The 27,160-nt window shown below is 42.9% G+C and overlaps 1 pseudogene across 1 annotated transcript; it reads left to right on the forward strand.

Moving 5' to 3' along the window:
- Window positions 1-621: 621 nt before the first annotated feature.
- On the forward strand, window positions 622-23,178 carry LOC144201291 (potassium/sodium hyperpolarization-activated cyclic nucleotide-gated channel 2-like; annotated as a pseudogene). Its single transcript, XR_013327306.1, has 8 exons — window positions 622-1,492; window positions 3,070-3,493; window positions 6,025-6,186; window positions 8,923-9,141; window positions 16,756-16,902; window positions 16,981-17,221; window positions 17,295-17,459; window positions 17,634-23,178. The product of XR_013327306.1 is annotated as a potassium/sodium hyperpolarization-activated cyclic nucleotide-gated channel 2-like (transcript).
- Window positions 23,179-27,160: the final 3,982 nt, after the last annotated feature.

Raw genomic sequence — 27,160 nt, forward strand, 5'->3', positions numbered from 1 at the left:
CTTACAAATAGTTAAACACTTCTTGATTTTTTTCTCCAATTTTCTGTCTTCCCTTGATATTTCAAATAACACAAACACAAAATAGTACTTTTGTAAATAATAGTTACCCTAATAGTTAATAATAGTTACAGCAATAGCTGTATAGGAACAAATGATAATGCGTACATTTCTTACACTGTCAGTGCATACCAATGTGTGGTTCAAAAACCACATGTAGTACCTAGTTTCCCCCTGGTGGACTGTGAAAGAATGATTGCATGAACTCATTCACTGCCATTAACACTGAAAATGGGCTTTAACAGGGATTGCTGACATTGAATGATCATGTTTTAGTGCCATTGTTAACGATTGACGTCCAGTCCATTTGGACTGGGAGGGCTGTCAGCCTCCCAGTTAGGATGAAATGGACGATGGAGATGACCGTTCCAAACCATTGCTCCCAGTTGAAATGCATTCTATCGTTGTCATTGAACCGTATTTAAGAGTCATGTTGTCGTTATCTATTTTTTTTTGTATTTGCCTGAAATGAATGACCTCCTGCGACTGTGGAATGACCCTCGTTTCCGCATCGGTGGAGGAGGAGGAGGATGAGGAGGGAGAGGAGGTGATGGTGGAGCAGAGATGCAAAACTTGACGCCAGGAGGGGGAGCCGCCTCCTCGGCTTGCAGGAGGCACTCCAGCGAGGAGCCCTGCCTTCCTCCCGCAGAGGACGCTCTCGCCTCCTCAACGAACGGCCCACTGCTGCCACGGAGAGCCGCGGAGGAGCTGATCCGGGCGATGCTGCTGCCCACCACGGCCAGAGCGGCACAGCACCTGGGGCGGAGGCGTCGGACTCGGAGCCGACCGTCGCGATAGACAACAGAGCCCACGCCACGACGAGTGATGGTCGCAAGAGCCCGCCTCCAGCCTCCAACATGAAATGCAACAAAAACGGAGAATGCAGGAGGGACTCGGGCACCGGCAGCCTGCGCTCGATCATCTCCAAGACGGAGAAGCAGAGCGGCGGCGGCGGTGGTGGCGGGGGAGGGTCGGCCAGGGCCGAGGACGCGGCGAGCGCCAAGCGCGGAGCTTGCAACTCCACCGCCGTCAGCATGGACGGCTCCGTCACCCCGGGCGGCTCCCTGACCGGGGGACACGGCGGCGAGAGCGTCGGCCCCGCGCCGGAGAGGAAGGAACCCTCCAAGGTGTCCTTCTCCAACGCGCCCAGCCGCAAAGCCTCGTCGTCCCTGCACGGGCCGGGCCTGACCCCGCAGCCCAGGAACTCCGTCACTTTCCAGAAGCCGGAGGACGGAGCTCCCATCGTCCCCGCCGACGATGCCGAAGCCCGAGGCAGCCAGGCCAGCTTCATGCAGAGGCAGTTCAGTAGCATGCTGCAGCCGGGAGTCAACAAATTCTCCTTGCGCATGTACGGCAGCCAAAAGGCTGTGGAGCGGGAGCAGGAGAGAGTCAAATCGGCCGGGAACTGGATTATCCACCCTTACAGTGATTTCAGGTAAGAGTAGGCGAGCGACAGAGCGAGAGAGTGAGAGATAGAGAGACCCTCCTGTGGATGGAGCTCCTCGCTGACCTCCATAACTTTGCCATCGTGGGACACCACATGCTCACTTGGGGCGCCGAGCGCTAATCCCACCCATACAACCTGTTGTCGGTCAAATGGACTGGAGAGAGTTGTGGTCGGAAACTAGCGCTCTGGTGCTGTGTGTGTGTGTTTGGACACTAGCGTGTCTGAATGGCCTGCTAACACACCAGACGCACGTATGCATTGCGCGGCGCTCGTAACAGAGAGTGGGTCTCTCCAATCCGAAAGGCCCAACCTTTCACACGTCCACCTATTAAGGCTGACGTAGATTTATGGGGAAGGAGAGAAAACAAAACAAAAAAACAAGCGGGGAGGCTTGATGAGTTAACGTGCGCACTCGGGCGTGATGCACACAGTAAAGGAATGTCACCTTGAGCCAAAAGCAGCCCTCCTAAGAGACGTTTCCTCTCGGATCCCGGCTCCTAAACCGATGACTGAACTCAAACAAACAGTAAAAACGATGCCGAACATTTAGTCCGACTCTCAGACCAAAAAAGAGGATCACTTGATCGACGTGTTTTGGTTTGAGTTGAAAACCGTCAGGGTTAGGAAATGTCTCGCTTAGGTTTTGTGTGGCTTTCAGCACCACTCTAAGCGGACAGCTCCGCTCCTCTAGCGATTAACGTCTGGGGCCATTTGAATGGGATGGATTCGGGGAATGTCTCGTCTAGCTTTATGTGGTTTTCAGCTTCTCTAGCTATTAACCCGTGGCTCATAACACAAAGTCGGCACGCCACTTAACGTCTCCGACTTGAGTTAAACGTAGCCAACGAGCACCACCACGTGCCACCGTGGAGTTCAAACACGGCTTGCATTGACTCTCACGGTCACGCTAACGAATACGTGGTACGTATCTAAAGTGAAGCTCCATGGCGATGGAGCACAGAAGTCGCAGCTTGTTGCATAAGTCGCGGGCTAGTGACTCAGCGCTGCACCTGTCCTGCAGAGACAGCTGTGACGGAAACATCAGCATCACATATTTTGACGCCGCCGGCGCTTCGATACTAACGTAGAAGTCGGTGGGCTCTTTACGAGTGACTTGCAAAAGTCTGCATACTATCTCTTATTGAAAATGACAGAAAAAATTGCAATGTTCTTGAAAAGTTAACCGAGAAACAAAAGTATACGTGGTAAACGTCACCATAAGGAATAACGCTAATATGAATAGAAAATCCCATTGTTGGGCTAAGAAATGTATTAGCAATATTGTTGTTTTTGTTCATAAATACAATGAGAATATAGAAATAGCCCCCCTTTTTTAAATAAAGGCTTCTAACGAGTTTAACAATATATCCATTATACTTTAGTATGCACTCCTAAGTGCAAAAGGAGAAGTAAATATTTAATTTCCAGCCATTTGAACATCTCAAAAGAGCTGTCTGTCAATGACAGCCAATGCGTTAAACTATATTCATTTTTTTCTGCATTTTGCACTCTAATCTTAACTGTTTGTGTTTGTTTACCTGACCAACTGCTCACGCCCACTTCAGGTTCTACTGGGATTTCACAATGCTGCTCTTTATGGTGGGCAACCTGATCATCATTCCCGTTGGCATCACCTTCTTCAAAGAGGAGACCACCACACCTTGGATCATCTTCAACGTGGTCTCGGACACTTTCTTCCTCATGGACCTGGTGCTCAACTTCCGCACGGGAATCATCATCGAGGACAACTCTGACATCATTTTGGACCCTGAAACCATCAAGAAAAAGTACTTAAAAACATGGTTCATCGTGGACTTTATCTCATCCATCCCGGTGGATTACATCTTTCTAATAGTGGAGAAAGGCATTGATTCCGAAGTGTACAAGACGGCCCGAGCCCTGAGGATCGTCCGCTTCACCAAGATTCTGAGTCTTCTGCGGCTCTTGAGGCTCTCTAGACTAATACGCTACATACACCAATGGGAAGAGGTGAGCCCTGATTCTTTCCATCAGATTAACATCCACTTTGTTCAACGTTAAATATGACAGATTGCTACCTAACCACTTGCTTAGGTGCTCAAAGTAAGGCTTCAGGGCTGGATATCAATGTTCTCACTTCTCCGGCATATTATCAGCAGGATGTCTGAGCGTTAACAAATTTTTACATTGTAATGAGTGTTATTGTCGCCACACAATCCCCGCCTCCATTCAGTGCGCCCACCTGCCTTGTATCTCGACTGTCTGACCTGGAAGTCCCACAGGCTGCTTTGGGGGAGTCTAATAAGCAGCCTATTATCAGGGCAAAGACAGTTAATCAATTAAAGCAAGACATGTTTGGTGGAATGGGAATATCATGGAGGAGTAACAGAATATTTCAATGGTAGGAAAATAATGGGCATTTTAACTAAGAAAAGTCAATACTTGTATTAGTATAAAGATGCAGGCTATGTTAAGGCGCTTTAATGCTTTAGGCAACAGCTGTATAGGAATAAAAACGGTGCAGCAAAATGTATAAACATGCAGTACAGTAATACTATTTTAGCACAATCGGCCTATATTATATTTTACATTATGTACCGATATTGGACCTCAAGTAGAGTATAAATATTATTAAAAATATAAAAAATATATAAGTATTTTTTACACCAAGTTTACACAGAGAATGCAAAATAAAAGAATGAATTAAATTGGATTGTCAGCTTAAAATTTATAGTTACATGGCATCAGGCAAGCCTTCTAAAACTCGACTCATTCAGAAGTAGAGGCCATTGTTTGTATTGGATTCCACTGGACATTAATGTGCTTAATGAGTCATTTTAAAAGATGGAAGAGGACGTAAGAAAGAATTTAGCTTGAGTAAAGACTGCACTTTTGCCGATCCCGAACCGGACGGTCCGGCAATGTCACGACTCCTTTCGACTTTGCGTTTTTTTTGGCCACTATTGGCATGGTGGCGTGAGCATTTTGCAATGCCGAGCGGTGCGGCGGGCGGGCGGGCCTCCACTGCTCACTTGACCTTTGGATAATTGGATTTTTGAAGATACGATGTGATACGCATACACACCCTCAAAGTGATGCATGATGGGAGCTGATACTTGGCATGCATGGAGAATGAGAGCGGAGACGAGGGCTTGAGTGAGTGTCATCATGGAAGTCACATCACTTATTTCATTGGGGACCTTGTAAATTTGCTCCATCGCTCACGTCCTGTAGTGCAAAGTCCAATTGCTGTCAGAGTTCAAAATAAAGGGAAAAGACAATAGTGGAAAGGCTAAATGGCTATTTAGGAAGTTGAGCAGGTTTGCTTTGGAAGAAGCTTACTTAGCCTCATTCCTCTTCATCAGAAAGTATGACTTCTCCCTCAGCTGCGCTGACCTATTTTCTTAATTCTCCATTGCACGAGGTGTCTGCCACGTCTGTACTCGCACAAAATTGATTTTGACTGTAGAATTCCAAACAGCGAAAAATAATGCAGGGTTGTACTCGTATTTAACTCATCTTTGGGGCAAAATTAATCCATATTTTAGTGGAGGGTTAAATCAAATTATATACACGGATGTAAATATTGGTTACTTAAATGCATAAAACAATGTCATGAGCAAAAACTTGACGTTAAAGTGCTATTTTAGCAATGTTTTTCAAACAGTACAACATATGGTTGCGTTACAAGATAAACCTATATTTCTAAAATATTCATGACCTGATTTATTTTGTATCCTAATGTACTCCTCATAACATCACGATATGAGACGCCAAAAATAAACATGATGTGAGAAATGTAGCCTCACTTTATAAAAAAAAACCCAAATAAATCTTAAGGGTAGGGAGGAGTGAATTAAATAACATATCTGGATGAGACTGTCGTTAAGTCTAGAAATATGCATTTCATTACAAAATATTCATTTTCCAAACCACTTATCCTCACAAAGGTCACAGGGGGTGCCGGGGCCTATCACAAGGGAGATCCTGAATTGGTGGTCAGCCAATCACAGGGTACAAAACAGTAGAAAAACAATATCTTGAGCAAATATCTCTTCATAATTATAATAAAAATAAATACTTTAAAGCCAACCGATTTGAAATCAGGGTTCACTGTGACACACGTTACTCAGGTGAGATTTGAGTGGCTGTATTGTTTGTTCACCACATGATTGACATGTAAGATGACAGAAACTATCAGTTGTTAAGAATCATAATGGTCCCTGTCCATCATGTGTGGGTACAGTGCGGGTTCATACATGTGGCCATGGACACGCGTGTGTGCGTGCATGTCATGTGTTTTTCCCGCTCCCTGGTGTGTACGATGCGGGACTGATGGGAGCCTGTCATGCCCGCTCATTTATCAAACACTGTGTAATGTGAAGGAGACGGCAGGGATGAACGGGTGTGTGTGTTTTTTTTTTGTGTGTGTCAAATTTCCAATTCAAGGACTTTTGACAGCTATTGGCAGTGGTAGCCAAGTTGAAAAAAAAAGTAGCATATTATCATATTCCTAACTTCATGTCACTACCACGCTCCAGATCTTCCATATGACCTATGACCTGGCCAGTGCTGTGATGCGAATCATCAACCTGATTGCCATGATGCTGCTGCTGTGTCACTGGGATGGATGCCTACAGTTCCTGGTTCCCATGTTGCAGGATTTCCCATCGGACTGTTGGGTGTCCCTCAACAAAATGGAGGTGAGGTGCATGATTCAATCAAAAAATAAATACATCTATATACAGCTATTGTTAGCCTGAAATGAACGTTTTGGTAGTATCACCGCGCTAAATTCCTTTTTTTATTTAAAAGTAGAGCAAAACCAGAGGAAAAACCCAAACATTGAGAACCAAGGGTTTGCGACGGTGGTATTTTTGTTCCACGACAAGTTGTTGTCAGTGGTTCAGATCGTCCAGAGAGATTTTAAAGGGCTGCCGTGATTCCCCCGTGCTTGAACGCGATGGGGTGACGACAAGGGAAGATAAAAGAGGGGAAGAGAGGGTTGGGGGTGAATATAGCTGGACAGCTGGGCCCTTTGTTGCCATGCATCTCTCCGAGAGATAAAAGCTGCTTGTTTATACCACTGCCTGTCTGTGGGCCTTTTACTCAATGTGTGTGTGTGGGGGGGCACCACCGGCACACGGCCAAATGCACTTTTGAACACATTTGCTCTTTTCTCAACGGCAGAATCAATGTGCTATACCGGCTAATTGCCTCCCCTTTTTTTTGGCTTTGAGGGATGGGTGTCACCTTTGATTTTATTGCTACAAAAAGTAGGAATTTAATGAGACCTATAAAGTATAAGCTCCCCGGTGTTGAATTTATTGTCGGAATAGTGAATTGTTTGGGTGAGTGAGGATGGTCAATTGACAAGAGATTGCAGTTCAATGATATTTTCAACATGGAATACATGATTAGGCTCAAAGTTGGCCAAGTTGGTATTGTATAAGACTTTAAGGCCAAGTAATTCTTTTTCAAGACTCAACCTATGAACTGACTCTCTAACTTGTGATAGTGAGACTTTAGGCAGTGTTTCCTAGAGAAACGTTGACAAATAAGCTCTATCCACCAACGACTGTCAACCAACTGGGATGACCTGGCGCTGTTCGAAGTTGTTGAGTGATTTCTGACTGACACGACACTGACTCATCCAACGCTCTGTCCAATAGTAGAATCAAAGACAGGCCGTCCCTATAGAGCCGTCACTCTCCAAGTGAAGAGCCGCTTTGGCATGGTGCAACCCGCCGCATAGAGCCACCTGAGACCAGCCTCCTATTGAGTGGCTGACAACTTGTAACATTAGCCATTGTGTTGCAGCCAGGCCATCCATCACCTCTCACACCCTTACACTGGTTTAGGTGGGGTGCGCCCCCCCACCCCAGGCAGGATCCATGCAGGGCATTGGGAACATTGTATAAAGCCAGGAATTGGATTCAGTAAAACTTGTAAGTTGTAACCTCGCATGGACTGAGGCCGCATTTGCATGACAACAATCTCGGGCAAACTGCTTATGAAACAACATTTAGAATGAATTGTGGCATTTGTAAGAAAACAGGGACGACTCGAGCATTCACTTCACTGGCCAAAATAATGCATAATGTAATCAATGGCACTTTCATGTTCCATTAAGTATAGAGCCTAGGCCGCTAGGTGATTAGCTTGGCATAAAGAATCACTCCAATGTACAAAGATGCAAGCACCCCCAGTGCAGCTGTAATGCACAGTTAAGTTTATTGCCCTGGTGAGACATTATAGAGGAGATTGCAGAACATAATTCTAAGCCCCCTCTAACCCCTAGCACGAGGTTATACTGTAACAGTAGTGTATAAAAGTAGTAGGTCAAAGTAACGGACCAAAATGAAGCCCTTTCTTGTGGGTCAGGATGTAGAATTGTATGGCAACCAAAAGCTTGGCTTTTCAAAGACAAATAGCCTCAATTTGGGATCTCCTTACTGCAGAGTGCGCACGTTCCAATCAATAGAGCGTCCGGCGAGTGTGCAAAGAGGCATTTTGGTAGAGTCGAGAAGTCGATGTGCATCTGATGAAGATGTTGATTATCAACAAAAACAACAGCGTCTCCCAAATGGAAGCCTCTTGGGGAAGCTGTTGAGACGCTCTTCTCTCTCTTGACTGAGCTATTTCAGAATCAAAGTGCTGCTTCTTCATCTATTATTCAATCTGTTGCACTCCACTGTTTCTTTACTGTGTTCAAATCCACTATGTAGTCTCATCCCACATGGTGAAGCTGTGTTTATTTTTGGAGACTACGATGACACACAGACTCTAATTGCCGTACCCCTGGTAAGATTGTTGCTCCATTTCTATTGTACGCCTCCGATTGGTTGCCAGCCAATCGCGAGGCAAAGATAAACAAACAAGCTTTAAATGACTATTTAGTATCTTCAAGTCATCCAATATGACTCGTTTTGGAATGTTCAGAACAAAAAAAAAACATGCAAATCCACAAACTAATCCAGGTTTGAACCCGAAACTCACAATTGTGAGGCCTTTTTTTTGCAGTCCGAAGAACAAGACATTTATTTTATATTTAAATATGCTTCTTAAGTTACAATCTGACATGTTGCTGATTGTGAACCTTCAGAAGCGGCGGATGACCGGGGACTTTGCGGTTGAGCCTGCTCTGCTCACAAGTATTTAACAAACTCTCGTTATCGTTCTCCTCCACGGGAATTATTTTCCACCCACTTAGCTCAGCTGATTAGGCCTCAAAGAATCCCCCTGACAACATTTATGTTCCCTTACATCGTCTTTGCAACGCAAGCCGCTCCGTCCCTTGAGTTCTTATTTGTGCCCTTGTACTGGCTAGCCGTAACCAATGCCTACTTCTACTCTTCTGACACGACTCTGCTTTAACAAACAAAAAAAAGGCCTTTTACACGTACCTAATTGATGATGTCCTCTTGTTCTCCTGACAGAATGACACCTGGTCCGAGCTGTACTCTTTTGCAGTGTTCAAGGCAATGAGCCACATGCTGTGCATCGGATATGGTCGCCAAGCTCCAGAGAGTTTGTCAGATATCTGGCTCACCATGCTGAGTATGATCGTAGGAGCCACTTGCTACGCTGTCTTTATTGGCCATGCCACAGCTCTCATCCAATCCTTGGATTCCTCTAGAAGACAATATCAAGAAAAGGTAAGTCAACAAGGCAATTCAATCTTTTCTGCAACACAAACCCAGCAAGCCATGATGTAACTAGCTTCCTTAAGATTAGTTTAGATCAGTTTGATTTTGTCCTGGCACCACAATAAGATAGTGGTTAGCTTTGTGTGCCTCACAGTTCTGACACGGGGTTCGAACTGAAGCACCCGCCCTCCTTCTTTTCAGGAATTTTCAATGGGTACTTTCATTTAGACTTTATCATGCAGATATTTAAAGAGGAAGAGAGGGTACCACTTTGATTAACAACTAATTGAGTCGTCGTCGTTCTCCTCTACAAAAATGTCTCTTTAAAGTGCTAGCTAATGCCTCACTTATAGATTTCTGTTGGGAGGCAATAATTCCAATTTTAATTGGACCAATTGATGAATTACTGCCCAAGTTAAGGTTCCATTTTATTGGGATGGAAGTGGAGTCTTTGTCCTGTAATCATTCAAATTGTGAATGAGGATGGAAAGATGAGAGCTTGGGCAATGGCTTGTGCAGGAGGACAGAGCAGCCTCTCTGTTTCTAAGCAGAGTCCCTCCAAGTGGGGAGCTGGAGGGGAGTGCTGCTTGCTCCCAGTAGCCAATCAGAGACCACGGGTGTGTTCAGCCAGGTAGAGGCCGCACATGGCCAGGGGCGGGGCCTGTGTGCCCGTGCTAATGTGATGATGTTGGAGGGAGACGGAGGGGCGATGGGCGATGGGGCGAGGGGCGGGAGAGTGTGTGTGATATGATGTCCCCCTTGGGCAACGGTAGAATTGATGAGGCAGCAGACCTGTGCGTCCTGCCAATGTCATCTTCAAGGTGACGTCCCGAAACATGGCTACCTCCCCGGCTCCAAATTTGACATATGTCAATGTCAGACAATAAATGTAATAAACAGAATAGTACTTTGTTTTTGGTAAGAAATATACAATATATCCAGACTCATTTCAGCTTGGTTAGAGCAGACCTTTAAGCCTGTATAGCATACCTGTCAACCTCGAACCATTTGTGATCTTACCAAATTTTGTTTTCGCCCTTACATATATGTATAAATACATGGAAAATCTTACCACTTTACTTTTTTGTAAAAAATCACGAACAACAAGTGAAAATGAAAGTAAACATAAACAAGGGAACAGGAAACGGAAATCACATGGTGAAAGTGTTACAAAACGAAATGTTTATCATGATCTTTTTTTTTTAGCCAATCAGAGGCGCCGGTACATATATCACTTGGCAGACATGCGTTTCCGGGAAGAAACAATGGCGGATGGTGAAAAATGGCTAGAAAGTGCCTTAATTTATTTTTTTTTCTCAAAATCACCGTTTAGCGTACCATTTTCATGTGTACAGCGTACCAATATAAAAATGGGCTTTCAGTTGTACCAATTACGGCGAGAACGTACCAGTTGACAGGTATGGTATAGAATAGTTTTTGGTATTTTCTTGCTTTCTATTTTCTTTTGCTTAAGCAAACTCATTTCCTACTATATACCGATTGAGACATAAAATCCATTTTAACTAGCATTAAATGATCATGTTTCACAGCCATTGACACAAAAAGATGCCCAAACTGAGGTGTCGGCAGCCATCGAATGATTCGACATATATTAAAGATACTACTACATTGATTTTAGACCAAATTATGCACTTACGGACCTTGAAAAAGGAAAAACTGCTTTCCTCCATGCGCACAATAAAATATTATAAATTCGATAACCCCTCCATAGGATACATTGTGTGTATTTATGACTCTGTAGGGAACGTTCAAAAACCCAATGACATAGCTAACTCACATTATAGGCCAGAAAAAGGAGGTTATTTCTTAGTATAGGTTGAATGAAGTAATACAGTAGTTTTATAGTACATCTAAATAGGGATTGATTTAGAAGATAGCTGCTTGTCTTTATTTTACATCTCTTTAATGCTCCCTTTTTATTTTTTTTCTTCCTCATCCGCCCTGCATCACTTAGAGAGCTGCAACTGATCTTTGTCTTTATTTGCCCTCTCGCTTGCTATCTCTTCCTATTTGCTGCTGGTGTCCTTGAGAGATGCAGTGCTGTAGTGCTAGCTGGCTGCTGCCTGCTAGGGGGAAAAAAACATGGAGGAAGGGAGGGAGTGAGGGGGTAAGATGTGGGAGAATAAGGAACGCCTGCTTGTCACAAGAAATCCTCGTGCACTTTAAGATGGTCAAATGTGGATGGGCGATTTGGCCTTGCTTTTGTCTGTGTTTTATTTCTGGCTATTTCTGCATCCGTGGTGATGTCATTTCTAGTGTGGACGAGTAGGAGTTGAGACAAAGTCACTCAATGCCACTATAGCAAATTTGAAAACAATTAGTTTCATGTTTTGTAGCTGTTTAAAGCCAAACTGACGTTCTGATTTAAAATTCCGTTCCAGCCTTGTGCTTTCTGTGCTATTCAGCAGAGGAAGGATTATGATAATAATCGTTTATCTTGGTGAACTAGAGTCCACAGTAAGGATTGAGCTTTATTCTATTTGAACAAGATAAACACCTTCAAAATTCAACATGGCTTTAAAGTCCCAAAGTCGGATTATTTGCGGTTTGTATTATCTTGTCTATGTTTGTACCACCTCAGGAGAATGGAGATAAATAAGAGCCTTCTCCCGCCCCACCACCTTAAATTTATTTCTTTTGGCGTTTTTCTTTTGGCGAATGACAGAAAAAAAGTGCATTCGTGTCCTTTTGCGGGATTTTCCGCACTCAAAAGTGTTGCTCGGAGGATTAAATATTTGAGCTGAAGTTGTGCTAAGAAACAACGGCAGAAAGTGTCAGTCTGGGAGAAATAGGATGCTGATGTTGAATGGAATGGAATTAACTTCCAAAGTATTTACAACAGTGAAACAGCACTTTTGGTGATATGACTAAGAAAAAACTTTAAATGGAACTAAACTTTTTCCATGATATTGACAGTGTAAGACGTGCATTTAAATGGGTTTGTCACTATTTGGAGCTGACAATTGGGGGCCAATGAGGTCAAATGTTTACTTTTTTGTTGGGGTGGGGGGTGATGGAGCCTATCCCAGCTAACTATGAACCATAGGGAGAGTATATTCTGACTTACAAGGGCACGTGAAGACAAACACACGGACTCATCGATTGAAAGACGGTGACACATTGAGATATGCGGCTGTTGAAAAATAGTTGTTGACCGTGCCCTCATTTCACACCATCAAAATGACTTGAATTAAGTGCATTAGCATGTCAAGTGATTGATGTCATTTAGCGTATGGATTAGTGTTATTCTTAAGCACTACGAGCCTATTAAATCACCACTGAATTCAATTAAGATGTAAATGCTGCTAACACCAGCTCGACTGCCAATTTCCCAGTCATCTGTTGACACCATGACAGAATACTGCCTTTCCAATTAGGCCCAAAATTGAAGCCACTACGTCTGCAATTGACAAATCTTATTTCCTTTTGATAGGAACTCTGATGAATGGACACGACGTCATATATAGTCATATCAAGTTTTCTGCATTGCCCGTTTATATGAAATTGAATAGTTTGGTGGCCCCTCCAATTCCCCTTATTAAGCGATAAAAAACAAATGCAAGTTGGCACATATTCAAACGGGACACACTTAAAAGTCTCTTAAAATGTTCTCCAAAGTGGACAAGGTGCCCAATCAATATGCACTAAATTCAAGACTGTCTGGGTACATTGCTAGCTGACACACTATATTCATATAGGGATGGAAATGGGTAAAAGGAGGTTGGTATTACAAAAAAAGTACATTAAAAAATCCCGTGCAAAAGTTGTTATACGTTGTAAACAATTGTAAATGGTCAAAAAAATGTATAAAATACAGGAAAAACGTATATATTGACAAGTATGCTTTTGATTTGAAAGGTTTAGGAGTGGGTGAGACCCCACACAATGTTATCCCCCCCATGTCTACTTTGTGAATAGAATTCAGGGCTACTCGCTATCTGATATTTCTCTCTGTGTTGAATGCGCTTGCTAAGATAATGAGGCGATTTATCCAGCAATGGACTGAATGAATTATCCATCCTCGTGGCCGTTTGGGATGAGCCTGAATAAGAATTTCCAACGTAGTGGACTTGTGAGATGAAAGCGGAGGAGCAACTCGGACAAGTACGGAAATGAGATAATGCTTCTATTGGGTGGCGGATGACAAAACGAGAAAATGTAATGAGTTATAGTTCTGGATGAGAAAATGTCAGCATACAGTTGAGCTGCCACATACGTCATCCTAGTGACAGCGAATGGATGTCATTTTCTCTCATTTGGCGGTTTGTCAGTCGCCTTTTGGCCACTCTGACGCACCGGCTAATTACTTGCTCTATTTGCAATGCATTGTCAATTTTTTTCTTGTTTTCTTGTTAAGTTAACGCTCTCATGCACAAATTATGGTTATTTTTCCAACCGATTTGGGCACTCATTTAACTGTGCTAAACTTCCATTTCGAAACAAATGAACATTCTTCATTTGCCCCGCCCATTCAAAAGGGATTGGATGCCTAAAGCCATCAAAGACATTGAGCATTCCTATTATTTTTATGCTCAAATATAGTCACTTGGACCTAATAAACGTAAAAGATCTAAAGTTGCTTAACCTTTGAATAGCTGCCCACTGAAATAAGACCACTGTTGCAATTGTAGGCATCCATAATATATAAAAAAAAACAATACAACAGCATCCTAGTATTATACAAGTTGATAACATCATATTTATCTAATAAAGGAGACTTATTATTGTAGAAAATGACGTATGTAGACGCTATATTGCTGATATAGTAGTTGAAAAATGACATTGACAAGCAGTACTGACTCTAAAGAGTGCAGATTAGAGTCAATGGGAGTTAAATGAAGAGATTAGACTTGAAGGAGCAAAATAATATAATTTAGTAGGATAAAACTCCACTCGTATTATGTCGCTCGCTGCTTCCGGTAATAATTCTGCCAGCAGAGAAAGAACAGACTAAATCCCATTTGAACTGATGATCACCCTCATTCACCTAAAGCCCCAAAAAATGCATGAAAATGGGGTCAGCAGCAGAACAACAGCTGCTTGAAGCAGCACGTCAGGTTCTCCCGCACACCTCTCGACACCTCCATTTTGCTCCCAATCAGCACCTCTCGTCTACGCTAGGAAAGGCGCAGCGGCTGCAGCAGCGCGTGTTTTGACACATCCGCCCGAGACTTGTGACAAGCCTGACTTGTTCAACCACGTTGGTACTTTAAATCCACACGTCAAGAAAGTGACTCACTCCTGCAGGTGACTGTGACACCATTACATTTTACCACTTTTTGGCCCTATTTTGACCAACCAAATGGTATTGCGGCTAATAATCAGGGGTGGGCTAACTATTCCATAAAGGGCCACAGTGGGTGCAGGTATAAGAAAATACTTCTGGGCCAATCTGGTATTTTCAAAGTACAACTAGTGGATTGTAGTCAGGTGCAGAAACCTCATTATATGAATATTCATTTTTTTATAGATCTAAAACAATGTTTATTTTAGCTTTTTTATATATATTTTTAGATTTTACAAAATGATTTTTGAGCTAAAAACAGAAAAATTTGATTAAAAATTACAATTATTGGTTTAAATGGGGGAAAATCAGTACATTTAATATGCATCAATACTATTTATTTCAATTTGATCCTAAAACAGAAAGTTGGCACTCATGATTTACTTTCCCGGGCCATACAAAATGATGCCGTGGGCCACATTTGGCCCCCGGGCCGCCACTTTGACACATGTGGGTTAAACTGTCTGTATAGGATCGGTTGGAAGAAAAACCTGCACCCACAGTGACCCTCAAGGACCGGTTTGCCCACTCCTACTAATTCCAAATAACTGTAAGGTGACCCTGGAGACAGGGCAATAATATTTCTCTTGCTTTAATTCCTGCTGCGTGACATCATTGATAATACCCCATGTGAACTAATGGCTGTGCGTCAGAGCCTCGTCATCCGGCAACTGGGATGCATGAGTTACTCCTCTCGTTTCTGAAACCGGGAGACTATTCACAACATGAGCTATATCATTTCTGCACTGTCCATATGAAGTGGAAGCAATTGCTCGTAAAGTGAAATGGAGTCCCTAAGCTGAAGCACATCATATTTACAGTATAGGTCATACACAGGAATATTGCATTAGAGATGTTGCTGGACTGCCACAAACAATCATGATCAGGGCCACAAGGGCGTATCCTATTGTATGCTACTAAACATAATTCAATGCAGATAATACAAAAAGATTTTTTTTAAAAAGACAGCGCTGCATCATTTACATTGGGTGCATTCAGAATTTAAAGTTAGACATTTCAAGAAAGACCGCCAAAATTTGAGGTAGAAACAAAATAATGTACTTTCAATTAGTACACATTAATTATCACAAAACCAACACTAGCTATTGCCCACTACAATCAGGATTAGTAGTTAGAAAAAGTAAGTAGTGTCCAAAATTCTACATTCTACGTCCTTTTCTGTGCATTATTCCAACAATCTTTATGCCTTCCCATCACCCCCACATTTACCCTGTAAAGTACTTTGCCTTGGCAGGGGTTCAAAACTGCATTTGCTTTATCTCATAGTTGAAGGTCAGGCTAATGGCAAGCAGCTTTTTCAATAAGTGGTGCAATATTGTGTGATGTAGTGTACAATGTACTAATGATATCGTGACATAAATCCGGCCTTTTGATTGTCAAATAGCTATTTAACTTTGTGGACTGTTGATAAATGCATAGTGTGACAGTCTGTATTCATACATAGGATGAAGACGCTGGTAAATTTAGCCTGGAAACTACACAGATTTTGTTGGTGTACGGAGTTGTCACAATGTCCCTTTTTAAAATGGCCTTTCAGACACTTGAAGCAGGCTGTGGTTTTAAGGAAACGCTCAATTTGAGCGAGGCTCAACTATAGAGTGTGTCTATTGGCTTTACTGCCTCATTTATCAGCCGTCAGCAACCTTGCCACATACTGTACAATTGAGCACCGCCCGTTATTTGCAGGGGATTGAGCCTGACTGCCAATAGTCAATTTCCACAAACTATTCTGGCTCAGACAGACCGGATAAAATGTCCTTCCGTTAAATGTCAAAAAATCGAAATAATCCACCTGTTGGATTTCATGTGTCAGAATAGTAATTAATGCATTTGACTCCCATTTGTGTAGAATGGAGTTTGACTCTGAGCTTTTGCATTCTAAAAAAAATGCATGCTCAAATCATTGAATCTGAATTTTTCATAGGTGTACCAATGGAAGTCAGCTGGATAGTCTCCAACTTGACCCAAAAAAAAGGACAAGCGCAATAGAAAATGACCGAGTGGATATGTTCTATTATTCATGTGTGAATTTTAGCAGAACAATTGCCTGAAATGATTTAACTTCATTCGCTGTAATGATAGATAGAAGCGTACTTATACTAGACATGCTTACTGGGTGGTTATCACAAGCTTGTGTCAAATGTAAATGTTTTTTCTTAACTCTGTAATGAGTGTAAAGTGTCTTTGGACTGCCTTTTGCGAAACACAGTTCGACTCCTCTTTAGCAAAGTTCTTATATAGAGTTGTATTCAATTTCCAGTGGGTATTCATTGTATTCAATTTTCTTCCGTCTACAGTACAAACAAGTGGAGCAGTACATGTCCTTCCACAAACTTCCCGCCGACTTCCGTCAGAAAATCCACGACTATTACGAGCACAGATACCAGGGCAAGATGTTTGACGAGGAGAGCATTCTGGGAGAACTCAGCGAGCCGCTTCGAGAGGTGAGATAAACATTTTCTGTCCACGTCTCCACAATATTCTTAAATGCATCACCATCTTGCTCATCCCTCCTCCCTCAGGAAATTGTCAACTTCAATTGTCGCAAGCTGGTGGCTTCAATGCCCCTGTTTGCTAACGCCGAGCCAAACTTTGTCACGGCCATGTTGACCAAACTGCACTTTGAAGTATTCCAGCCACATGATTACATTATACGAGAAGGCACCATTGGGAAGAAAATGTACTTCATCCAGCATGGAGTGTGCAGTGTCATCACCAAAGGCACACTGGCTATGAAACTCTCCGATGGCTCGTATTTTGGAGGTAACGGCGCAAGAATTATTCTCCCTTTTGTGTTGTAAAGCGGTGTTTGACAAGCGGTGCGTTACCGTTGCAGAAATCTGTCTGTTGACGAGGGGCCGGCGGACGGCTAGCGTCCGAGCAGAGACGTACTGTCGACTCTACTCTCTGTCTGTGGATGATTTCAACGAAGTGCTGGAAGAATATCCAATGATGAGACGAGCCTTTGAGACGGTGGCTATTGATCGTCTGGATCGCATAGGTAAGACGGGAAAGGGTAGTACTTGGCACAGTAGTCATTAGCAGCTTTATTCATAAGGATAGCATTTAAGTCATAAACATTCTTTAAGATATCTTCCTCTAAAATCCACTCAGTGCTACAATAAGACAATAAAACACAGAGTAAATGAATACAAACATTATTCCCTGTTTTTAGGTAAAAAGAACTCCATTCTAATGCACAAAGTGCAGCACGATCTCAACTCCGGCGTCTTCAATAACCGCGAGAACGAGATGATCCAGGAGATCGTCAAGTACGACCGCGAGATGGTGAAGCTGGTGGACCTCCAGAGGCCGCGAGCCATGTCCATGACGCCCTCCATCGGCGGTATCTTCGCACCCCCCGGCCAATCGCAGACGGGTTCGGCTATCGCTACCCTCCAGCAGGCCGTGGCCATGAGCTTCTGCCCTCAGATGGGGAATCCGTTAGTGGGTCCGGGGACTTTACAATCCCCGCGTATGGTGCGTCGATTCCAGGTGATGCAGAACTTGCAAAGCCCGGTGTCCATGTCTCCTCTTCAGTCGCTGCCCCCTCAGACATTCGGAGGGGCATTCGGATCGGCCATCTCCAGCCCCCCCGTCCAGAGCCCCTTGGCGGCCTCGGGACGGACATTCCAGTACATGGCCAGCGTGGGCCCCTCGGGTTCCCAGTTGTCCTTGGTCCAACACCATGTACCCAGTCCCACACAGACCCAGCAGAGGCCCACATCACACAAGAGTACCCACTCCCTTCACACGGGGAGCTTATGCCAGGATACCCGCGCCCTGTCGGCCTCGCAGCCTTCGCTCCCGCAAGACGGAGCGCCGCCAGCCGCGGCGACGTCTGCCGTCCCCAGCCCTCCTCCCTCCACCCGCACTTCCAACACCTCCATCGGACCTCCTCCGCACCCGAACCTGGCCGGGCCCTCTGGGGTGGGGAGAGCGGCGGGCACTCAACAGAGGGTAGCCTTTGCCTCCACACCTCCTCCCAGTGGACCCGCTGCTGCGACGGGGGCAGTAGCGGGAGCCGCCGGATCGGGACCTCCAGACTCTGGCATTCCCAAGAAAGATTCAATTGTCAGCCTTCCGGAGCTAGACTCTGCCAGATCCCGGCTGTCTTCCAATTTGTGACCGTGGTCCGTAATCAGGAAAGAGGCCTTTTTTTCGTAGGTTGAATCTGTCTGTTGGGGTTCAGAGGCGCTGATCCCGATGCCCAATTGGCTGTTGCCACGCACGGGACCTGGATACAGGCCGAAGGGGACGGGTCTAAATGTCTGGGGACTCCCAGCCAAAGGGGGAGTCTACACAATGAATCTAGCGTAATGTGAGGTTGAACTGGTTTAGTCTTCTAAAGCCAGCAGCTTTCTTCTTAGTATCACCCCTTACACTCTGCTTCCAAACACCTACTGTATATCGCTCTTTACTGTAAAGGTATTTAAAAAGTATGATTCATGTAATATTTGCATACTGTGTAGAATCCATGCAATGCAATCTAGCAGGAGCTGGACTTAAATATGAAAATCAGGGACTTGAGGTCAAATGACAATGACATTTTAAAGGTTGAAGTGTTTTGAGTGTCTTTTTTCTTTTCCGTATACTAAGCTGTCGTAGCAAAATAACACACCGCTCTCCGTTTTGTTTCAAATAGTAGTGTAAAAGAAAAAAAAACAATAATAATAATAATAATGTTGTAGACCGCTGGTCGATCTTACATCGAAGTGTAAATACATGATGAAAAGGAGTACGGAGGTCTAGTATATTCATTGTATCTACCCAAACCAAAGTTGAGCTTGAACACAAAGTCTGGTTGTGTCTGTATCAACAAAAAACAAAAAAAACAACAACAAAAAAAAAGAAACCTAGAAGAAAATGCCATTTATTTAACTGCCTTGATTCAATGTTAGAAGCCATATATTTGGTTTGTGTGTATGTATTTCTGTGAGCGTACGTCTGTGTGCGTGGGTTTGTCGGTACGTTTTGAGCTTTTGTTTTCAGAGAATGGATTCTCTCTCTCTCTCTATTTCTCTCTCTCGCTCTCTCTCTCTCTCTGTCTTTCGCTTCCTGAAGGCCGATTAGTTTGGCACGATGACAACGTCGCTGACCACTTTTTGCGAAACATCCGCCAAGTGATCCGACGTTTTGCCCGGCATTCTGATTGTAAGCCTGGAGGCAAAAAAGGCGCTTGAATAATCTCAGCTTTATCGAAAGGCCACATCGGAGAACATCTCATATTGTATACTTGCTTGTTTTTGTCTAGGTTCATTGATTTACACATGCAATATAATTCTGCAATACTCTACCCCGCCTATATATAAATATATATATATATATACATATGAATATAGATATCGAAACACATAGTATGCTGTACAGGAGAGTGATTTTTTTTCCCTTTATTTTGACGTGAACTTTTAAAGAATCCAGCAGCTGTTGTGGCTTCACTTGAGCTATTGTAATCCAGTGACCATGTTGTTACCTTAACCAAAAATATTTGAAGGGATTGGAGGTTGCGCAGTATCATTTTAGAGAGATAGAGATACAAAAAAAAAACAAAAAAAAACAACAACAGCAGAGGAAGAAAAAGTAACACCCCCAATTCAGAGCAACGAGAAGTATCCACACGTTGACAAGAATGTCACTTTAAAGCCCATCTGCGCGAGTTCACTTGTCCAAATAGGGTAAAACATGGCGACGCCTTTAAAAATAACTCTGCTCCGAGTCGACGTCAATCGGCCTCACAAATGTCCCCAAACTACGACGAGTGTCTCGACATTTAAGATTCAAAAAGAGCATTCCAATTTCACTTTGCAATGATTCCCATCTTACTCTTACTGAATGTATGCCATACGCAAAGGAAGACAGCTAATCAGATATGAACTGCCATGTAAATAAAAGGGATGATCATTTGAACAAGCTTTTACGATGCAAAAGGGGGTGTTTGCTCGCTGTATGTTGTTGCTGCAAAGTCTTTTTAAAGAAATCTTAACGCTTTTGTCCCGTGCACCATCACCGACACACCATCTGTCCATCAAAATCCTCTTGAAATATACTTTTTTAAAAAATCTGATCAATTTGGTGAGGTCGATCGAGCAAGAGAGAGAACATCACGTTATTAAGCACCTGGGGTTGCACTACAACCTTGGAATCCAAATGAAAATCAATGCAGCATTTTCCTAAAATGGTTCAGGGACTTCTCCTGGACCAATCACGTGGGTTCAATTGGAGATAAGTCAATTCCAGTTCGTTCGGCAGCTGATTGAGTGCATTCCATAAACAAAGTGTCATTTTCCATGGATCTGGAAGCAAACTTTTCACTCAGGTTCGCTTTCTCTCTTTGGAGAGAGACGGACATCTTTCATTTTCAATTGACCCGGCCCGAGTCCCAACCATGATTTGACCCTGCCACGTTTTAACCACGTCTGCCGAGAGTTCTTGTAACAAGGTGCGGGTGATTGTTTTTAATCTAAGGGCTTCATCTCATAGCTTGAAAAGTCTCTTTTTTAAAGTCAGCATTGTCACGTTCATTGACTAACATGCACTACTACTACACCATTGTCCTAGTGGGTCGCAATGCTGAGGCCCCCAATTTCATCAGCGACTTTCTATTGCTTTTTTCCTATGGGAAAGGTACAGTACAGTACAGTACATGGCGAAAGGCCAATACGATTGTGAATGAATCGAGTCTATTTGAGTCCGTAGCTTGTCGTGTGCTTCGATACTGTTCCAGTGCAATCAATTGGTCCTCTTCCCTTGTTCCTTTTTGTGCTATTACCAGAGTTTGCCCTATTAAAGCTGCTATCGGGACTGTGCTGATATTATTAGAAGGGGGGGTCCACAGTCAGTCAGAGCAAAGACGAGCTAAAGAGCTAACGTTTCAGGCAATACTACCAGACACTATTCCACTGCGTCCGTCCAGTAAACTAGTATGTAAGTCACTCCCGTGGAAAAGGATGACGTCTCAGAACCAGAACCCTTGACTGTGGTCCACCAGGCACATCTATGCTATGCGAGAGATGGCGTCATTCGTATAACCGTGACCCCCTTCCCTATTGGTCGGGGGTTCCGAGTGCTGCACCATTCTTGTCACGTGGGACTAGAACCTCTCATACATGTTTGACACTGACTGACAATTGCTGAGAGTATCAAAGACTAAAAGCTCTCATTTGTTGCCGTACCAGATATAAAAGGGTACCGATTGCCTTGGTGTTGATGCGTTAGCAAATCAGGGTCTTGATTTTATTTACTACAAATGTGTCTTTTTGATTTGTCCGTATCGTTTGTTTGGTTGGTGTTTTTAACAATGTGCCCCATGCACATGGACTGTATGTATATATACCTGGTGCCTGGTATACCTAGTTTCCACATAGTCTATATTTTTGTGGTATGTATGTGCCTGTAAAAATGCAAATGTGTTTTTATTTTCAACTTGCAATATATGTAAAAAAAGAAAAGAAAAAAATAAGAGGGGGAAAAACATTAGCTGGAGACTAGTATTGCTAACTTTTAAAAAAATGACAATGTCAGTATTTAATTATTTTCCCTGATTTGGGAAATCACAATATTGCACATTTTTGTTGGTTTGAGCCTTCCAACACCGACCGCGCTGTACTCTGTTCTTTCATGTTCTGTATTTATAGTATACAAAAATGTGGGGCACATTGTTGTGTTTTTACCACAACCTGCTGTACAAGAACTATTTTATACAGTAAGAGGGTGCACACTGACAGCTTTCTGGTGGATTTCAACATTTCAGACGTTAGCTTAGATGACCAAATTGCGTTGAAAATAATAAAAAGTCAATTCCTGCACAAAAAGCTGACGTTAAACACACGCGGGAAAATTGCTGCTTTTTTTTCTCTTCTTTAAACACCGACGTTGGTTGCACTCTGATCAAAAAAACAAAAAAAGTCGTCACAACGTTGTCTCTTATTTGGATTCCATTATCTGAGTGCATGCTCTTGTTTAGCCAATGATTCAAAGTGGGACCTTCATATTTCGACATTGTCACGTATTAACCCCCTGTATAATAATAATAATAATAATACTGATTTCATTTAGCAGTTCAAAATCTTTGTGTGGTAGCTACTGTAGCCTGCTTAGCTTGACCTAAGCCTTCTCTTTGCTTCAGGACTCACTGTATCGTGTGCTTGATTTTGTGCGTATGTGTGCGGTGTGTGTCTTCCTGTGCCTTTCCTTCTATAATGTGGGTCCCACTTGAGAATTCTATTCTATTTAAAGAGAGCTTGAAATGCACGCCCGCAAAATTGACGCAGTTTTACACAATGGCGACTGGAATTATTAAGGAAGAATGGAACCCTCTAGCACACGCACGTAGCGATCCATAGGCTCTGGAACCCAGAGATACTTTACCAGCAACATGTAGAAAACAGCACAGACTACGTGATGTGAGAAAAGTGTCGTCTCAATTTGTGTGCGGTCGGTCTGCAACCATCTTCAACTTAAAAAAAAAAACAATAAGCGTCTAAGTTGATGTCTTGAAAGACAAAAAGACAACAAAGCAGCTGCCAGTGTGACCGAGTTGAGCTGGCTTCCTTCCCAAAAAGGCTGTCATGATCACCACCACCACCCCTGCTATAACACGGAGCCACACCCTGATCTCTCTCAATAAGCCAGTCTGTCAGTCAGTGGCAATGTTGTTTAGGCGTTCGTAAAATACGATTACATTGTTGTGCAATAAAAAGATGAGCGCATTGGCATAATGACTCATTGTGGTGGTGTTTTTTTTCTTGGGAAATCCTGCAAATGCCACACTAATGTGCACCTCAACCTTGTAAATCTGTCGGCGGCCCTTTTGCTCATTGCATCCACATCAGATGAAATCTTTTCTCTGCAGACAGGGGATCTGCTGCATCCCTGATGAGATGTCTGAGCTATGTCTAAGGGCTTTAGGTATATGCTACAATGTGCAAACACCTATGAATGACATATGCATTTTAAAAAGGGGCAGAGAACGCCTAGTGTAAATGACCTGTAAAGGTCTGTTGCTTAAAGTATTTCAAGTATACAATCACAATTTTTGCCTAGCTCTGAAAATGTATCAAATATGTTTGGATACAAGAAATGACACTCGCAGCCATTTTTTGTCTTCAGTTACACTCACCCACATACCAAGATGGTTTAATGAAAACCAACAAAATGACGAAACTTCCCATCAAAAAAAACCTTTTGATATTCTGAAGTAAACAAAAACTACAATAACAGAGAACTGATGCTATTTTGCAACAAAAAAAAGAAAATAGTTAGTCATCAAAACTTCAGTCATACCTCTACTTATGAATGCCTCTAGGTACAACATGTTCAGGTTATGAAACTTTTTATATGCAAATAAGTGACTCAAGACACATAAAAAATCCGAGTTACAAAATCCCCCAAAAAGTAGATGCATTTACTAATAGAAAAAACAATAATAATCAAATTGGCATTCACAGACTGAACAGAGCGACAACCTGACTGCAACGGGCCTTTTCTATTAATAGAAAGCTCACTTCCAGCCCAGTTGAAATGAATTAGCCGTCTATCGCCGTCAATGGCAACCCATAATAATTTCCCCCTTGCACCTCACATTAAGTACATACACACGGCCCCTGGTTTTGCATGTCTGATGTGAAGAGAGAGCAAATGAACTGGTGGCCATGGAGTGTGTGTGTGTAAGTGTGTGTGTTAATGCGCCTGACTGTGTCTGTGTGCAAAAGGGTGGGTGGTTGTGTGTGCGTCAGAGATGAGGGCAGTCCAAGGACACACTCCTCTAGCAGCCTGGGAGCATCACCCACCCATTCTTTCGACGTCTGTTTCCTTTAAACGCATCCACGTATACACACACGCGCGCAGGCGTCTGGCTATTCACTGATTATGCAAACAGACACAGGAAGATTCAAATGATTTTGTACAAGCAAGAAGGTGAGCTGTTTTTTGTATGGCTACAAATGTGGGCGAGGCCATCCGCAGTGCGTTGAAATGCCCTCCCTGCTCGCTCTTTTGCTCCTTCTTCTGCTATTATTGATACATTTTCTAGTAATTCTAGCCATCCTTGTCAAAGTTAGTCATCGAGGATGTAAATCATTGATTGTGGTGACATGAAGACCCCCCTCATAACCCCCACGTACACACGTAAAGTGGGCAACTCTATAAGTATTGAGCGTATCCCATTTCATAGTGTACACATCTCAGGGTTGTCCTCTACCTGGCTTTCTCTGCAGTGGTGGCCGTCTGCTGTGTCCCTGACTGTCCTACTTCAATTAATCATATCAGCATCTCCTGCACCGCCCCCAAAGCGTTTTACATCCCCAGGGACATTTGCTTATTTAGTCCCTCCCTACCTCCCACCCGATCTCTATTACTGTACGGAGTTTTAACAACGTTTTTTTAATCTATTTTTTATTTATATTTCATCTTGTTGTGTCTATGCGGGAGATGTTAGATGATTTAATATCTCCTGGCAAGGATACATGGATATGTTAAGACCTCCCATTAAAAAATGCCTTAACACAAATACACATTCATTAATTTTCTGTAACACTTAGCCTCACAAGGTCCATGGGGGGTGCTGGAGCCTATCCCGGCAAACTATTGGCAGTTGGCAGGGGGACACCCTGAATTGGTTGGCAGCCAATTGGAGGGCACATGGAGAGAGACAAATATTGGCGCTCAAATTCATACCTAGGGGCAATTTAGTGTTCTGGCATATTTTTGGATTGGGAGTGCCTGGAGAAAACCCATATAGGCCCTGGGAGATAAAGCAAACTGCACACAGGGAAGGTCAAAATGACACAAGTACTATTATGCCAAAAATAATAAATAAACATCTTAACTGGCATACATTAAGCTTCTCGGGCAAATATTCCTAATCATTTGTATGCTATGAAAGATTGTTAGGAAATGATCCAATGTATTCTTGTTCATAAACACATGCAAACAACAGCCGATTACTATTCATACAACACATACATACAAATTATTTTGTTCAACTACACAGGCTGAGACTTCACAAGAAAATTGCTTTTTAACCATCAGCATTTCAGTAAACACTAATCCATCCACATTTTCCAGGCCCAATTTCGGACTAGGAATCGCACCCGAGTTGCACTAACCAACAATAAACAAGAAGAAGAAAAACATACAGGCATATAAGGTTCACTGGAGTATAAAATAAGGTTCACCGGACTATAAAAGTCATCAAGTTATTTTGCTATTGTTGGCTATGTCTAGATACAATATTACTGTCGTACTCTGAACTGTGTACATACTATTCTCTTATAGTATTTCCAGCCATGAATCCGCATGTATTTTTGCAGCTTGCGAACGTCATGAAAACTCAGCTCCAATTTGAAATCAGGATTAGTGTTTGGTTAAAGCTGTGGCTCCGTGAATGAGTCAGTGAACAAGACAGGCAGATAGAAGGAAAAGGGGGTGAGGGGTGAGGGGTGGGGGGGCTTTAGGGTTTTTCGGTTGAGAGTCAGTCATCCAGCAGCCGCAGGCCTCAGCAGAAACATCGCAGTTACTGGACAGTAAAGCAAGCTTGTTTGGAAGGAAGTGAGCTGAGCGTCAAGATGAAATGGTGGAAGAGAAAAACAAACAGTGGGAGAGAATGAGAAAAAACACTCAGTTTTTCCCAAGATTACAAAAGTCTATCTGACCGATTATTCTGCGAAAAAAACGGAAAACGCGCCATTCCAATAGATCGATGCAATATTTGTATCCTAAATTCATCACAAACTCTATTGCTGACCAAGTTAGTCTCCCAGGCGCTTATTTTTTTTCAACTAGAATTGTCATAGGCCTCCCGCTCACTAATTTCACTCCATCATCCACTGATAATATTTGCTCCGAGCCGCCCAGTGAAGTGACGAGAGCCGGGACAAAGCTTTGGCTTGTGACTCATCTCATCTGTTCTGCTCTGTCAAGGTCTATACTCCGTGACACTGTAGCTATTCATCAGAGAAGACCCACTCACACATTTATCCACACACACACACACACACACACATACAGTAAGTGCGGTCCTCCGAGGACGTAACGTCGATGGACTAATTTCCACGCTTATTACTTCTTTGTAAACCCTGACTTCGAAACAGCAAAGGTCATCCAAGATCACATTTGGACATGACCATGATTCATTTGAAAACTCTTGCTCAAGGACACAATGACGAGTCTCAATCGACGGACTAGAATCTTTTCTAACCCAATTGGTTTCACGTTAAGGCATAAAGAGATGCTCTCTGCTAATGCTAAGCTAAAGAGGAATATAAAAAAAAGTAGGAAATAATTGTTTAATTGTTGCTTTGCCAACAAACATGTCATTGTTTCATTCATTATTTAGTTCCTGTTTTAGAGAAGGAAAACACTCTCAAGAAAGTGGAACTAAAGCCAAAAAAAATATTAGTCAGTCACTGCTTTAAATAATATAGACCTTTTTAAAGATTTTATTTATGGGAAGGTGATTGCAAAATAGGTCATTTTGGTAAGCCAACCTGATCTAAAAAAAATATTTCCATGAACTATTCCTTATCTTAAATTATTTATCGTATACATGCAGACTACATTCATAATGAATCCCAATAGTATTTTCAACACAATACATCAACCACAATGTATTTCTATGTGGAAAAGCAGCTGTAATATAGCTATCAGATGCAAGAACAGACTACTGACCTCATTTTCTACTTTCCTACTACAGCGTAACCCAGC

This window comes from Stigmatopora nigra, chromosome 9 (genome assembly GCF_051989575.1).
Source record: "Stigmatopora nigra isolate UIUO_SnigA chromosome 9, RoL_Snig_1.1, whole genome shotgun sequence".
Classification (NCBI taxonomy): domain Eukaryota; kingdom Metazoa; phylum Chordata; class Actinopteri; order Syngnathiformes; family Syngnathidae; genus Stigmatopora; species Stigmatopora nigra.